The sequence below is a fragment of the Amblyomma mixtum genome, chromosome 1 (genome assembly GCF_055824585.1).
Source record: "Amblyomma mixtum isolate Tamu chromosome 1, ASM5582458v1, whole genome shotgun sequence".
Taxonomy (NCBI): Eukaryota; Metazoa; Arthropoda; class Arachnida; order Ixodida; family Ixodidae; genus Amblyomma; species Amblyomma mixtum.
Window position 1 is genome coordinate 233,431,656 of NC_143012.1, and position 10,778 is coordinate 233,442,433.

Genomic DNA, 10,778 nt, shown 5'->3' on the forward strand with positions numbered 1-10,778 from the left:
AAAAACCTTGCAAAAGCAGTGGTACTGCGCACAAGGAAACAACAGAAAGAAACAACGCTTGGTCAAGCACAAAGCTTTAGGTATGTTTAGAGTTTTCATTTGCTTGCAAAAAGAGCCTGGTTTGCCCGCGACAGCACCTTGAGAGACCGTCTTTAATGGTGCGTTCACCGGCTTTTTCAGCTGAGGAAAAGGTTTCAGCGACCCGGGACAAGACGGACTGCGGACGAGTGCGCAGGAAACGATAAGCCCTTGTTGCTCTTTGAAGTCTTGTGCCCTGCTTTTTCGTTTCATGGCTTCTTCCTTTTTCTTCTGATTTCGCGCGTTCGTGGCACTTCTCCTCCCTGAGCCGTGTGTCGGATTGTAGTCAGACCGAATGATTTACCGCCCCCTCTGTCTTTGGACGTATCCGAGCGATGAGACCGTACGGCGCCGTTTCCTGTTCTGTCTGCCTCGACAAGACCCTATGGTGCGCGTATTCCGACAGTCATAAATCAGCCCTTCCGTGCTTTTTCGCCCTTTCACTTCGAGTGCGTAAGGCAGAGGAAGAGAGGAGTGGAAGCAGAAGGTTCCTACCTGGCCTCAGGAATAGTCCAGATGCATTTCACCACTGCTTTTATCTTACTCATCCTTACGTTTATGGCATCAGTGTTTTGTCAGAGCCGCGCCGTGCTCAGTGGGGCCGCACATCTATATGTAGCCACAAAAGGAGGTACTCTAAACCTGTATGATTGCGAAAAAAATCTGGTTTGCTTAATGATGTGAACACCTCTGGCACGCCTCTCCTGTAATTTTTAAAATGTACGTCTCTCTCTCAACTCTGCAAAATACTGGTGTCTTCGGCTGACGACGCTGCTGCCGATTTCTGCGCACTCTTGCGGTGCCACACGTTCGGCTGGCCGCCACTCGGGCTGAGCACTGAGTTTGGCTGGGACGAGCGCGACACGAGTGCACGGCACCGCGCCACCGAGAAGATCGACGGTTGATGTTTGGGAATCCCGTCGTGCAGCGCGCGCGAGCTTACGCCGCGGGCAGACGACGCTGTTGACGCAGAGAATTTCGCATCATGAAAGTGGAAAACATCGACCCAAAAGAATGGGGATGGAAAGATGTTTCGGCTCCGGCATGGGAGCAGAAACGTTTTTGCATCTCCCTTGTTTTGGTCGGTGTCTTCCACTTTCGTCATGCACCATCCCGACCGGACGGCATTCCGTCAGACCCTTGACTTCAAGAGAATTTCGCTCTACAGAGGTTATAGGAAGCTTCAACGAAGAGAAAAACAGGCGAAGCATTTTTAATATAAATATTCTAATGGATTGCTGAATATGATAGCAGTTGCATTACATTTATTTGCGCTGTAAACACGCAGCCAATGGCCGGAGAGCAATGTGCCCCCTTACAAGAAAAATTAAAGGTTTGTGTCAATATTTCTTGTCCTGCAAACCCCAATTTTGCTCACGCTGCAGATAGCATCGTACTTTTCATTAACATATACACAATTTTAAGGGCATCGATAAATTTCAGTTCCGAGCACTGAGATCGGATTAAGAATCGTCTGCGGATTTTTTGAGCAGTTACCTTAAATGAACGATTGTATAATATTTCGGGAAATAAATTACGTCAACTATACTGACACTGTCCAGTCAGGCCTTAATTTGGTGTTAAACTGGTGCACAACATGGAATATGCAATTAAACGTTAATAAATGTAAAGCGTTGTGTGTTTCCCGTATATCTAACGCTCTTCCTTCATATTATCTTAATGGCTGTCCTCTTTAATAGGTAAAAACATATAATTACCTAGAAATTCACCTCACTCAAAATTTAACATGGTCTAGTCACATTGACTGCGTGGTTAATAACGCTAACCACACGTTGGGATAATTACGTCGTAATTTCTCTGTCGCTCCCTCATCCCTTAAACTTTTACTCTATAAAACACTAATACGTCCTAAACTAGAATACGCAGCATCAGTATGGGACTCTACGCATGAAAACCTGGTATATTCTTTAGAACTTGTCCAAAATAATTCCGTTAGCTTCAGTTACAACCGTACGGCAAGCATCACGGCCATGAAATCTAACGTTTCACTCCCACCGTTACAATCTCAGCGTAAAATTTGTCGCCTAACACTATTTCACAAGCTATATGATCACGTTGCGCTTCACTTCTATTTCATATCACCCCCAGAATACATTTCACGTCGCATCGATCACCGCCACAAGGTTGGCATCGCAACGTGCCGCACCAAATATGCTTTTCAGTCGTATCTTCCCCGCACATCTGTCAAATGGAACCGCCTTGCCCCCCATATTGCAGCCATTGCAGATAATAAAAGCTTTCACCGCGCTGTGTTGTTGTGTTGTGTATATATTTCCACTGTATTGTGTACATTGTTGTTATGCTATTCAAGTTTTTGGAAGTTTGTTTTATTCTGCGGGAAGTTTACTTTGTAATATCTATTTTCACTATATTGCATTCACTAGTATTTATCCTAATTAACCCACTCCCCTCTTTAATGCCTTTGGCCCTGAGGGTACAATAAATAAATAAATATGTCCCAAAAGGCTTCATTGCCGGGATTTTGATAGAGGTAGAAGGAATGAAGATCTCTCGGTCCGCCACTCTATATTGGGAAGGGAAAGGGAGAACAAGAGTGAAAATTAACCAGGAAGGTCAACATGTCATAATAAGGAGAGCAACATGAGCTTACGCTTTTATTTATTCGTTTAATCACAAACATACAGTACACGTGCTCTTACAGATTTGCGATTTTATTATTACTTCTTTCGTCTACGGCGACGACAACAGCGTATCGCTCAGGCGAAGACAAACATGTGCCTATCGATTTTTTGCTCACGTTGAACCCTATTTGGCTACATGACTCAAGTAGTGATGGAATTGCTATCCCGCCCAAGAAATTAACGCTACGATCATTGCCGGGCTTCGCAGCAATGTGTCCGGGCCAACTGTAAAACAACAACTTTTCAACGGGGGCTGATTGCTTATGCGTTTCAACTAAGTGGCCAGCGCGAATTTAGAGCCAGTTTCATACATGGCAGACGGCAGAGACGCGTCGGCATTGCAGATGGCGTCATGTTTCGTACCATAAAACAGCAACGTTCCACTTACAACGGAAAAGGAATATTCGCAAAATGCTCCTGTTGCATAAATTTAGCACGGATGTCCGAATGACTGGACATTCCTTCGAGGTTGCCCTTTGTGGTGACATAAAGCAAGCAGGCCTGTGATTGTGGCTCCAATCTGGAAGTGGGACCATAAACGGTAGGCGGAACCAGGTAAAATTTGCTGTCACTTTCTCGCACTGGAGCTGCAGGTCGGAAAGGTCGCGGGCTTTAGTTTCGCTCATTTTTTCACGTCCTTTCGAGCTACTCCGCTAATAAGCCAGATTCTAATGAAACCTCCTGCTGCCTCTCGCTGCCAAAATCTCCTGTTCTGCAACTGTTGTTTTTCTTCCACCGAGTAACATCTCACAAAATCTTTCCCATGTTTCATTGTCATAATAATAATCATCATCATCATCATAATTTTCCATTATTGATTTACTCGTAAGGGTGCCTTAAGGGTATTACATCGGGGGGGAACAACGTGAAAACAGATCATGAGTCAATATAAAAGATCGCATTTATATAAGCATTAAACGAATCAAAGAATATGTCAAAGTAATTACAAATGAAAGCACAACAACATTCAATATATAAAGAATAGACTAAACAAATACAAAAGACGATCCAAAGAAAGTGCCTTTTAAGAAGGTGGCTCATCAGCTTTGCCCCAAACTTTGTATAAAGTATCACGCAGACACGCAACTTTGCGTCTGAGAGCTAAGGTGGTGAGTCCAATCATCACTTGGTGAGTCCAATTGATAATTTAATTAAGCTTACGCTGCAATGAGTGTCGTGCGTGGATGAAATAAAGCGGGCTGCACGGTTCTGGAAGGATTCATGCATGATAATTAAATAAGGCTGATGAGGAATTCAAATCGCGGATTCATATTCAAGCTTACTGGGAACAAATGTTTCATATGTCAATTTCAGGATGTTAGAATCGCAGGATTGAAGCGATCTTCTGATAAAAATGACTTACGTGCAGCGTCGGCCGTGATTTTTGTGATATGATCTGCCCAATCAAGCTTGCTATTCACAGTGATTCTAAAGAATCGGTAACATTCAACCTGTGGTAAGTCTTTCGAAAGTTAAGATTCCGAGTGTGTTAGGTTCGAATGCTTGCTTGAAACATGCACGTAGTTTCACTTACTAGCATCCACCTGCATGAGCCATAATGTGCACTACATATAAGTGAGCTTTAGATTGTTCTGGAGGGCAGCTTGATCATCTTTGGTACTTATACATGCCAAACACGGTCCTCCACTTCTCGCTTCAGAGCTCCTCACAGCATTTTTATTTCTATACAGAACAGCTCGGTGCACGTAGGATCTTCATATCAAGTAATCTTTTTTGCGGGAGGAAATAAATGTTTATGCAGCAAAGGCAACTTTGAGCACCAGGGGAACGACAGTAGCCTACAAAGCACATTGATTTACCACACAATTAAAAAACAAAAACAGGAAAACATCTAAGAACAGCATTAACCGCACGCACGGAGTTGGAAAGGGGAAAAAAGGGAGGCTTCGGTGGCAGCTTCATGTTCTGACTCAAATATGGGCTCTTTCTAGATGGCTCGCATGTGCAACGACGCGGCGTATACGAGCATAGTAGTCGGGCAAACAACTCTCGTTAAAGCGAAGCTGGGTACCGCGAAACGCTCCATATACGGTTGTCGTAGAGCCATAACTGCGTGCGTTCGTATTACTTTCCTGAGCATCGCAGCGGCAGAGGCAAAGACGGACTGCTCAAAAAGCCGGCATTCTCATTTCGAATGCGAGCGCAATTCGTACATGAGAGGCACCTGCGCTACAGAGCGAAGCGCCTTCTTCTGAATGCTTTTACAACCCGCCTCTGAATGCCTTTTGCCTCGGGTAGCACTGAAAAGCGTCAGGGAGAGGCAGCGCTTGGAAGCAGAGGAATAACAAACACAGAGTAAAAATGTTTCGCTTTGGCGCCCCAGGCCCATCTCCCCTTCTTTTAATATTCTCTGAAGTGTAGCCCCTAGCGTTAGGAGAGAGATGAATTCATACCACACAAAGACCTCTGGTGCGAACCTACTGTGTTGTATGCTATGTTGAGTGTTCTCTCCAGTATCTGTTTTATTTGTGCGTCTTGTATGCTTTCTTTTAAGTTACGCTACGCTTTCATTTGTTACTTCACGTCCGACTATCTTGGCTTCTCGTTCATATTCTTGGTTGTTTTCGGACCCGTTTTAAAAACGAGCTTTGGACGCGATGAACCGCGTTGTGTACCCCGAAGAAGTCATTTATTTAACCATCCTTTTCATTCAGCGTTATTACATAGCCCCTTTATGCCGTGAGGCAATGAAATCCTTTGAAAAAGAAAAGCCAGTGGCTAAAAAAAAAGATGACAAGTTCAAAACAAAATGAAGAAAGTTTCAAAATAGTCGGAGTAAAATGCGGATCATCACTTTCCACATAACCGCTGTGCACTGGAAAAAATGGAAAGAAGAAATTGGAAAAAGGAGGGAGCATAGAGGCAGAAGGTACATTCGTAGAGAAGAAAGAGTAAGTGAATGAGTGAGTCTGTGCCCTCCCGCGAAACATGAAGGGCTACAACGAACGCTAGCGCCGAAGCACTAAGTAAAGTAGATGGGCTGTCAGGCGATTCAGGAAGATTGGGGCGCCTGAACCGACGCACTGAGTTTTGTGAGAGCGGGACGCCCACCTTCGTCTCCAGCGTGGTGGTACCATAGTTGCTGTGTGTTGCCGGCCCGCGCGTTTGTCTGTGCAGCTGCAGGTTCTCGTACGCGGATAAAGAGAAGAAAGGAAAAAAAACGTGAAATAAACATCTCGATGTCCTTATCGAATTTGAGTGCTTCCTCGAGCGAGAGTAAGAGAAATGACGGCTCTTATGGCGCAGAACGCGATCTTTTGTCATCTACTTTCTCTTCTTCCACGAAAAACACGTTCGTTGCGGACGCCCCGGAGAAATCTGCGGCGCCTCCGTCGGCTTCGGCGAAATGGTTTGTCGATGGCAATCTCGGCGTTCAAGAGAGTGCTAGGCAGTCCATGAGATTCAGCCAGGTCACGACCAGAATCACAGGCGTAATAACACTGCATGTAGCGTGGGATCTTGGCTTTGGCTTTTTTTTTTTGCAATGGGGGCTTTTCGCCGCGTCTTTAGCTTCGTGTGACAGCAAGCAATATATCTTCGCGTTCATTTGCGGCTAATGTAAAGATTTCCTCCCGTTCCCTTGAGGCGGTAAGTTACGTAGGACTTTCGCCACTCTGGCCCCATAGGAGGCGCGTCCAGCGACCCCTACTTATTTTATGGCCTGTGATGCACTCCTTACTTCCGACGCAAGGAACGTCAGCATGGTAAACTCTGAATCTGTTCCGACTGACGCAGCGGAAGTTGATTGTGGTTTTCCCCTCATTGCTGATTTGGTCTCTAATGCTATTATCTAACCTCCTCTGGACACTGGTGCTTCCGAAAGAGCTACCGTTCTACTCGACTTGCACTATGCTAACCTAATTCTAACTTACTAACCTAATTCGACGGCGTAGTGAAGCGATGCGTTTATTAAACGATGCGATTTATTAGAGCTATAGTGATTACCACTTATTCACCGTAACCGCTAAGATGTCAACTATTGGTACATGTGTGCTAGACGATCTTGTTACAGGCCTCTGAAGCCACAGTCCAGACAGAAGACTCGATGAAAGGAAATAATAGCATGTAGGTAACAACTTGAGACATGATTTTGCTGCTAGAACTTTTTGCCTGAACGCTGCTTACAAGCAACAAGTAGTTAAATATTGGTTTTTGATTCAGATCACACTGCCAGCTATGCAAGGAGCCGCTCTCACTGCCGCCACTTCACCGTTGCACCATTCGTGCAGTCTTGCATATTGCTGAGTATCGCACGTTGCAGTTTCGGTTTTCTGTAAATTTTTGCCTTGCGTACTTCCGGTGAGATTTTTTCTCTATTGGAATTGCTCACGATATGTTTATTTAGTTATTTCACGCACAGTACTAGTTTTCTTTAGTTTCTATGGCAAAACAGTGAGAATTCTTGGATAATTATGTGTACTTGTTTAATATTTCCTAATTATGATCGTCAACACCGACAGACGTAGCAGGTTTGTTTTATATCACGCCCCAAGCCCTTTGATGAAGGTTGCCTGATGAAGAGGCGAAGATAGCATCTCAGTCAGATCTACGCCCTTCGTATACACGTTTCTATGAACTTCAGCTCCCCAAAATTTACTCAAGGCATATTTTTTTTTTCCTACGGTAACACTCAGCCTCGAATCAAATACCTCAGTTAACACTATGTAAGGATCCTCTCATAATTTCTGCGATCATCATCTTGTTTCTTCGCGTTTTTTTTTGTTGTTGTTGTCCCTTGCTCTCTTAAGCTTGCCAAGTAGGCATGGAACCTTGCCATCGCGGCTTGCGCTTAGTGTAAAAAGCAGCTACTGGAGGCCAAAGAAAAGCTGGTTGTGCAGACGATAAACGCAAGGTCAAATCTGGTTGACTAAGAAATGCTCTAAATAATAAACAACCTGCACACCATCTCCTGTCCTGTACACTACTTTGAAGGTAATGACTCTGGCCATAAATTTCTACGCGCAGGAGATTGCACTCGGATGGAAAGTAAGAGTTTCCGATCATCCTCTTCCGTACGACGCTCACACCAGCATTAATTTTTCCGCTCCTGCACAATCTGAATTATCGGTAGCATTCAGCAAAACTCATCAGAACAGGAGCATAATGCAGGAGACTCGGCAGATAACCCAATGCACTTCCAGTAACGAGACTGTCCTTTCCCCTTTCCTCTTTCTTTCGGTCACCCTCTACCACCCCCATAGATCAGGCCTCATTTCGGATGCAAATCCTACTCTCTCATTCTTTGTTTCCTACTTACGAAAATTGGGAGTGTTCCGAAGGACGGGCCTTGAAATTTTATTGTGCGGACTGCGCAATGCTTCTTACTGATCCCTATAAGTATGTTCTCCGTAGCTGCAATACCCTCGCTACGTGTCCCAAATATTTCATGCCTAATTATTTTCATTTTCTAAGCTTATTTTCTGCTCTTCCACAGTGTATGCGACGGTAGTGAGCGTTGATGGTCGTATGTTGTCTTACATTTCTGAGTTTTGCACGCCCAACTTACCCCCTTACGTTTTTTTTTTCCACCATACCCTGTCGCCTAATCCCTCTTTCATCTCGGAATAAGGTTCCGATATCACTGTTTTTTAGAAGCAGCTCTTTTTGCACACAATTAGGTCTCCCGGCATAAAAATTACCACAGCAACGACCGTATCGTCTGATCCCCTGCTTCTTTACCGTCATTTTGTCTGTTGATGAGAGCCTGAGCGAGCATGCTTTTTCTATCCATCCAACTTCTTTCTTCTGTGCCTCATTTGTTTCCTGCCCTACGAATTAAGCACGCATCCATTTGCGTTGACTTCGACGGAAAAAAAGTGGTTCCTTTCACATTTTAAGAGGCAGGCGTGCCAAAGAGGAAGGTAATTTGAGCGCGTAGAGACAATACGAGGGTCCGCTTCAGAAAGAAAGAACAGAATTTTATTTCTTACAGAAAAAGACCCTGTAAGGTGTAGGCGCCATTTCTCAAAATGAGTCGAACGGTAGATCACGTATTTCGCACTTTTGGTGACGCCCTGGCCGGATGCTAAATCACCTAACGTGACCGGACTGTCCAAAAAGTGAACACTCATTTGGTTCTCACGTTGACGGAACTGTTGCGAAACTAATACGTCGGAAGGTATTCCTCGTTAAGTGAGTTTGGAGTTACAGGAATGCCAACTCCCAGTAGATTTCTGCGCCCCTGAAATATAAAAATATAACCGCTAATTATGAGCAGTACTACCCAGACGCAAGCGGAGCAATCCAAAAGTGTCTATCGAATCGTGCCGGAATCGCCGATTGTGTCTAGTGGGCACATGTGCTTACATAAAACGCATAAGTGCATTTTATTGAGTAGACTGCGATTTGTGTGCGATTAATTTACCAATTAATATTCCAGGATATCTGTGCGATCGCTTGCAGAAAGAAATTCACCACTGTTAAAATGTGATAGTCGGGTAGAACATGACAGCAAAGGACAAAAGCCTTTCTCCAACCTAAGCTCCCCCCTCCCCCCCCCCCCCCCCCCCCCCTCTTGACCTGTCAGGCGCAGAACTATTGCTACGACGTCATGGTCAACCGCCTTGAAACTGCCACGGCCACTGTCAGGTGAGGCCGTCATCATGTGTTGGAGGTCCCCTTGGGAGGGGAATTTTCGGTGGCCGCCTGAGAGAGGTCCGCCCAGTGGTCCTTGCATAGAGCCACTGAATCCTCATTCTCTGCTCAACAAGGAAATCGCGGCGAGAATCTCTCCTCAGCTTGGATTTTCATTCATGGACAGGTTTTGGTCTTTGGGCGCTACACCATTAAAACTATGCCTGACCAAGCGCCATTCACTTCCTAATGCGTGGAGAGGAGCGTCAGGATGATATAGATCTCAGCCAGTTGGTTCATATTGCAATTAAAACAGTAGTCAACAAGGGACAGCACAGAGCAAAGTGACGCGACACGACCCTCGTGTCATGTCTCTGCTGTGTGATGCCCCTCGCTGGAAGCTGTTTTAATTGCGAGAGGGGCGTGCAGCCCGTATACAATCATAGGAAGTTGCCCAAAGATCACCTTTATAGAATCTCTGGATAATGTGTTTGCTATGTGATTGCATGTGGAATCCGGCCGTTTGCACTGCATTCTGTGCTTAGAGTATCTGAGAGATGGACTTTGGATAAATCGTAAATCATGGAGGTTAAGGTCCCGAAGAGACTCATAGTCTATCAGTGACACTGTAGTGGAAGGCTGCAGAATAATTTAGTCCAACAGCGGTTCTTGAACGTACCAAGCACACAGCTGTTTTTTTGTATTTCTCCTCCGTGGAAACAGCGCCGCCGCGGCCAGGATCGAACCGGCGGCCTTGGGACCAGCCCGAATGACAGCTTGGGGACCAGCTTGGGGACAACCGAATGACATCCCATGGCGGGTCAGTGTTTGATTAGGTGCGTCAGGATTGATTGAGTGAGAGAGAAAGAGCAAGTAAGGGAAGGATAGAGGGAGGGTGACGTTTTGTTCCCAAAGAGAGTCCAATCTTGTTTTCGAAAAGAAACCGTTCCCAAAGAAATATTAATCGTAGGTTGGCTGAATATTTTTGGATCGATATCATGTGCTCAGTTTTTCAACGAGCTACAAAACGGTTAATATGGCCGTGCGCGAAAGTCGCTGCACTGCGCTGTTGGTGTGGCGCCGAGATTATGACAGCTGGAGACGCCGAAGCAGACCCAACATACGCGCTGTGCTTAGGGCGCTCTGAGGCTTAGTGCACAGCCGGTGCAATTTGCTGCGCGTCCGTTGTTGGGTGCATTCTTTCGCAATTTTTACACATGAGATGTACGCGGTCGCTCTCGCAAGACATGCACCCAGACCACGAGTTGGTTTCCCCTTTGTTGCGCGAGGGGACAAAGTTAGCCGACTTTCTGGATGCGCTTTCAGTGCCTGCTGAGAAGCACAGAATAAATTTTAACCTTGTTTGTATGGAGCTGCCAGCTCGGGAATGAAAACAAAAGTTCTTATAGTTTCTATGGTTGTCATTTTATGAGAGAGGAATGA

The 10,778-nt window shown here is 45.3% G+C and overlaps 1 long non-coding RNA gene across 1 annotated transcript in view; it reads left to right on the forward strand.

Annotated features, from left to right (window-relative positions):
- Positions 1-10,120, forward strand: part of LOC149371139 (uncharacterized) — a 74,290-nt gene extending 64,170 nt beyond the window's left edge. Inside the window, exons 2-3 of the long non-coding RNA XR_016291878.1 lie at positions 9,289-9,350; positions 10,059-10,120. This is a non-coding gene — a long non-coding RNA (uncharacterized LOC149371139). The remainder of the gene's footprint in view (positions 1-9,288; positions 9,351-10,058) is intronic.
- Positions 10,121-10,778: the final 658 nt, after the last annotated feature.